Consider the following 6,392-nt stretch of genomic DNA (forward strand, 5'->3'; position numbering starts at 1 on the left):
TGTACATCCACCGAGCTCCCTCTCTATCTCTCTATCTCTCAGTCTCTCTGTGTCTCCCACTCTCTCCTTCTCTTTCTGCCTCCTCCCGTCTGGACAATGTGTTGTTGGTGATGGGTATCAAGCATCAAGGCTTGTCAGAGTTGGCATGGTGACGATGTAGGCGACGATATGCCTTCATCTTTTTTTCACTTCCGTGGATTATACTGAATTACACCTGTATTTGATATAAAGGCAAAAATAATGTTGAGGAATTACACGAGATTGCTGCATAAAGTGAAAACCTCATGGACAAATGCAGCTACATGACTTTTTTTTATACTTTTACTGTATCATATTGTTTTTCTGCATCTTTTTATATTGTAACATGTAACATTTTAAATGATGTAGTCAATATATATACGTATATATATAGAGGCTCGAGCCCCGGCTCCGCCAGTCCGACTCCCTGAACAAGACACCCAACCTCCAATTGCTCCCCGTTGCTGTGTCTGCGGTGTATAGAGCAACATCGCTTTGGATAAAAGCGTCAGCTAAATGAAATGAAATGTAGTGCAATGTAATATATATCAAATGTTTTCAGTTCTTTTCCCTTGAAATTTAGTCTAACCAGAAAGACAGAGAGTTTAAACTCTCTTTATTTCTGCATTATATGTTTAAAAAAAGTGCTCAATATCAACCCTTTGTGGATGGGTTTTGTGGAGTATATATGTATATATATATATATATATATATATATATATATTTATATTTATATTTATATATTTTGTCATTGTTGTCTTTTACTCCATTTTTACTTAAAAGGACAGTTCACCCCGAAATCCAACGTTTATCTTTTGACCTATTACGTGTCGTGCTTTTTATCAGTATGGTTTTGATGTGAGTTGCCTCGTTTTAGAGATATGAGTCGTGGAGATGTCTTGAAAATAATGAGACTATATTGAACTCAATATGTGTATAAATGTATATATATATATATATATATATATATATATATATATATATATATATATATATACATATATATATACGTATATATATATATATACGTATATATATATATATATATATATATATATATATATATACGTATATATATATATACGTATATATATATGTATATACATATATACACACACACACACCCTATATATATATATATATATATATATATATACGTATATATATATATACGTATATATATATGTATATACATATATACACACACACACACCCTATATATATATATATATATATATATATATATATATATATATATATATATATATATAGATGTGTGTGTGCTTGTGTGTGTGTGTGTGTGTGTGTATATTCACCATACAGACCCCCAGAAGACATCATACACTATAGGCGTACTCCTCATCATCAGTAAACTTAAGCTAATTGTGTAAAATCTGCAGTTCCAGATGTGCTTGTGTTACTGTGTTCAAACAGCAGAGGGCAGCACATTCACAGCGCATCATGTCCCCTCTTCTCATTACCACACCAACAGGAAGGTCAATACAGTCCTGCAGTTCTTCCACCAAACACAAACTAGCCTTGATGGACACCAGCAGCATTTTCACGTATTTCACCTTTAAATCTAAATTGTGTTCTCAAACTACGTCTTTATGTTGAGTTACACGGGCAAGAGTTGTTTAATGTGGCGAAGTCAAGCGTGACGCCAAGAATCTCTGAGCTGAGTAAATATATATATATATATATGGGAGCGGCCCCGCAGGTCGATGGGGCGGCCCAGAGGTCGATGCCAGGAGCAGAGACAGGAAGAGACTCCTTCTGACAGAACAGAAAGCTACAGCTTTCTGCTGTGTCACCGTGCTGTTGTACTTTGGTTTATCACTTCCTCTTCGCAGTAAATGGACTTCAATGCCTCTGCAAGAGATAAACAGGCCGCTGTTCATCAGCCAAAGAACAACGACTGTCTGGCAGAATAGAAATATTATATATTGTTTAAGCACATACTCTCTCAAAGTAGAACATCTTCACTTTTAATTCCAGCATTGCTACTTCTAAAAGGAGAAGCTTTGTTTATGTTTATATATATATTTTTTAAGTAATTAAATGCACTTTACTTTCATTTTATTTTCATTTCATTTTGTGCTGTAGGATCTGAATGTTTTTTTCTTTCACCATATATTATTATCAATAATAAAAAATAAAAACTCCAGTAAACAAATTAACATTTTGCATTAAAGACATGTGAGCAGTTCAGAAAACGGCATAGAACATTGGAATACAATAATACAACATTAAGATAGTACACTATCAACATATGAAAGTCCCTGACATGCAGTATTTCTCTCTTATATTTAATATTCCAGACTCACTTAACAACAATGAGAGTTAATGTTCAGAGGAAGCATTCGTGTGAGTCGTGTGCTTTCGTCCGGTTTAAGCAGTCACAATAGCGCAGAAAAAAAGGAACATTTACAGCTCTGCACATTGCTGCATGCACACAAACGTGTGCTAACCACACCTTTAGAGACATATTCCTCATTAGAATGAATCATCAGATGTGAATCACCTTCCTGGATTTCTTTATTGCAAACAAAATCACTTCACTGTCAATGATTCTGGTGTTTATTGTCCATAATTTTAGACATTTATTTGTTTATTGCACAGTGAATAAGCTTGAGGTTTGTGTTAGTCAAGAGGATTTACAGAGGATTTAAAAAATATAAAACCCGCAGAATAACCTGATCTAATCTAGACACCTGACTCCAAAAGATAAAAATATTTAAAAAATCAAAATTGGAGCCAAATATGACTGAATTGAGGCAAAAATAGTAAATTGCATTGAAATGAAAGAGTCTTGTGTGCATTGATTCACAGTTCGTTTCCAGATTACCAAAATCTTATTGTTGTGTTTTTTATTTAGAATCCAAAACAATCTGCATCCTTTATGCCTCTCTTTCATAATATAATACAACATGTTCTTGCATCCACTCTGTCAACATTTTTGTCATTTTTGTCCTCGGTGTTGGTGGGTGTGGTGTGAGGTGTTTTGGATAATTATATTGCCTTAACAACGTGAAAGTCACCAGACAAACGCTGCAATCACACAACGTTCACATGAGGATTCATTAAGCTTCCTGTATATGAGAGAGACACACACTCACATATATGATCTGAACTGCTAGACTGTGTACAAAAGTTCTTTTCAATACATGAGTGTAAATATGATTTGAGATGTTTGTAAGGTTACTGTACAAAAAGCTAAAAAAGGGATTCAAAGATTGATGTATCTCTATTGTAGGAGTTAAATTATGGAACAACGATAACATGAAGAACGGTCAACTCATTTTGGGTATTCAAAAGGATTGTTTATAAAACTATTTGTGAGGGTTACAAGTGTGAATGAAATGTATGTATATTTTTTTACTTCTTCATATCAATAAATTATCTTCTTTAATTGATAAGAATTTAGGATAGGAATATATAAGCATTATGCTTTTATCTACCTTTTAAGTCGGTCTTTTTGATATATTAGATTTACTTTACTTATTGTATTGTATGTAATTAGGGCTGCAACAATGAATCGATAAAATCGATAAAAATCGATTAGCAAAAGAGTTGGCAACGAATTTCATTATCGATTCGTTGTGTCGCGCGATTATTACGGCAGTCATAAAGTCGCGGAGAAAAAAAAAAGAGCGGCGCAGAGCCGCCAGCGTGTCTGAGATTGAAGTGAGAGACTGAGAAACGCTGAAGTCGTGATCTTAGCAAAAATAGAACATCTTGGATGTGACGTGTCGAGTCTTGGCTTCATTTCCCTCAAACGTGTTGTTAATGGAAGCTAGTCAGCTTGCTATCACGTTAGCTAACGTGTTTGGGTTGTGTATTGTCGTAAAAGTTACGCTATGTTCCGTTACAGTTCAGTCTTGCTTGTAAAAATCCGTAACGTGGTGAAACATGCCGTAACCCCCCAGTCGCCCACGCTGTCACTCGTTAACGTTAAATCGGCACACTGGCGGATCTGGCTGCAGGTTGTTTTTTACTCAAAGTAGACTGAATCAAATCACGGAAGTTGGGCTTAGCCAACAACGTCATTTCGTGGTCGTAAGAGGCCCAGAATGAAATAGTTTAAGGAAGAGGACTCTATATGCAGCGCAGCTTGATGCAGAGCTGAGATGAGGTGAAGCTGGGCCTGGAGGTTTCGGTCAAAACAGACGTGAGAGGAGCAGTACAGCTTCCCACTGTCCCAGTGTTTCATACATATTGATAAAGCAGGGCATGCTAAAGCAGCCTCTACTCCAAGGAGATCAATTACAGTAAAAAGGCAGATGTAAAGCATACATGTGTATGTTTTTAGTGTTAGTCCATTTTAATCTAATTTGTTTAATTAACAGCTCGGGGATGTTCAAGGAGCAACCTGTTTGTGCTTTCTGAACATGTTTTGCACTGTGAATTTGCACTGTCACTTCTGTTTTTGAACAAAGTGTTGGAAATGAATGTTTTTTTGCTTTTTTATCCGATTCATCGATTAATCGAAAAAATAATCAACCGATTAATCGATTATTAAAATAATCGTTAGTTGCAGCCCTATATGTAATGATTGACTGAATAAAACACAAACTACAACTCACAGACCTAGACAATAAATTCAGCTTAGTTTGGTGAAGGTTAAGATCATCATCACTCGTGAATATGAAGAAGATGTAGAGCAAATATAACGATATTGTCTTTCTCTGTCCCTTGTAATGAATTGAGCATTGCGGAAGCTGCTGAACAAGTCTGCATTTGTTTTGGAAAAAGAGGGGGAAAGCATGCAGGGTGGCCACCTGCCAAGTGCGTGGCCATCTTTTAAGGGCGTGGCTCGTCACCTCTGCTGCTGTGTGAGGTGTACACAGACAGGATATCAAAGCAGCTCAAGTTTGTCAGCGACAGGAAGATCAAACACAGGAGCAGAGTGGAAATAAGACCTGAACAACAGGATCTTAACAGCAATCTCATCGTCTTCATCGGGGAGTTTTTTATTTTCCAATTGTATATTTCAAAAATCTAAATTTTTAAGTGGATGTGAAAGAAAGATTTGTATTATTAGTTCAACTTAAAACCGAATGTTAAAAAAAACTCTTTATTTTTTCCAAACTCCTTGTCCTCTCACTACTGGAGTCCCTCAAGGCTCCGTCCTGGGTCCTCTCCTCTTCATTCGCTCGCATGGCTTTTCCTACCATAGCTACGCCGATGACACCCAACTGATCGTCTTGTTTCCCCAATCGGAAACACAGGTAGCAGCACAAATCTCTGCCTGTCTTACTGACATCTCTCAGTGGATGTCCGCACACCACCTGAAAATTAACCCCAGGAAGACTGAACTACTTTTTATAACGCTCTGATAGCAGACTAGTTAGCGGGGAGCGAGTGCATAAAACCGGAAACTAAGATGAGGAATGAAAAGAGTTTGATCACAAAATCGTGATAATTTCCAGTGAGAGATAATTACGTCGGTAATTTCCCGACGCGAGGCAAGTTCTCTAAACATCATGGAGGAGAAAAATTACGGCGAAAAGACCAACAGAAGCAGCGAGAGCACTTCTTTACATCGGTGGCTGAGTGTCATCCTGCACCGTGCTTTCAACCGGCCTGGTCAGTAAATCTATGATTTAATGACCAGGCCGGTTGAAAGCAGTCAGTTTTGGCAGTCAGTTATGGCAACCGCCATACACATACGGGACTATTTTCTCTGTCGCTGAAATGCGATACACAACGTTTGGAAAAGTACGAAAATACAACTTTTATTGTGAACATGAGCTGCTCCATTTCAGCTGAATGGATGTTGAATATTAGTTGTGTTGTTGTGGTTGATCTTATTTTATCTGTATACATTAACTCTACAGTACACCAACAATGTTCTGTATTGTCTTGTGTTACATTAATATATTATGTAGCTGATTATACTATATCAACTCAAAAAAAGTGGCACTGAATAGAATTGTAAACAGTGTCGTATAATTGTCCTTTATGGGTCTAATCTCACAACTTGCATATAGTTTTAACAGTTGTTATATAAATATACTTACATGTTATTATGGGATATTAACTATTTGTTGCTGTCACCATCGGCCAAGACGAATTATCAGGGCAAAAGGCAGAGACTGTTTTATATCTCTCCATGATTCATCAATCTAACTTCTTAGGAAACCCTGTGGATTTCTTCTGTATGCGTGTGCGCGCGCGCGTCTTGCCGTAAACCATCGGCAGTGTGTTTCAGCAGTGTCACGCTTACATAATCATGAATCAATCCTCGGCCGAGGCTCAGTTCCAGTTTGACGAATGCCGCTCGCAACTTTTTGCCATATAATAAGTTGCTTTGTGCGCGCGCGCCGCTGCTCCGGACGCGGTGTCTTTGCAGGGCAGAGTTGCAGAGTCAT

Source organism: Taurulus bubalis, assembly GCF_910589615.1.
Source record: "Taurulus bubalis genome assembly, chromosome: 1".
Classification (NCBI taxonomy): domain Eukaryota; kingdom Metazoa; phylum Chordata; class Actinopteri; order Perciformes; family Cottidae; genus Taurulus; species Taurulus bubalis.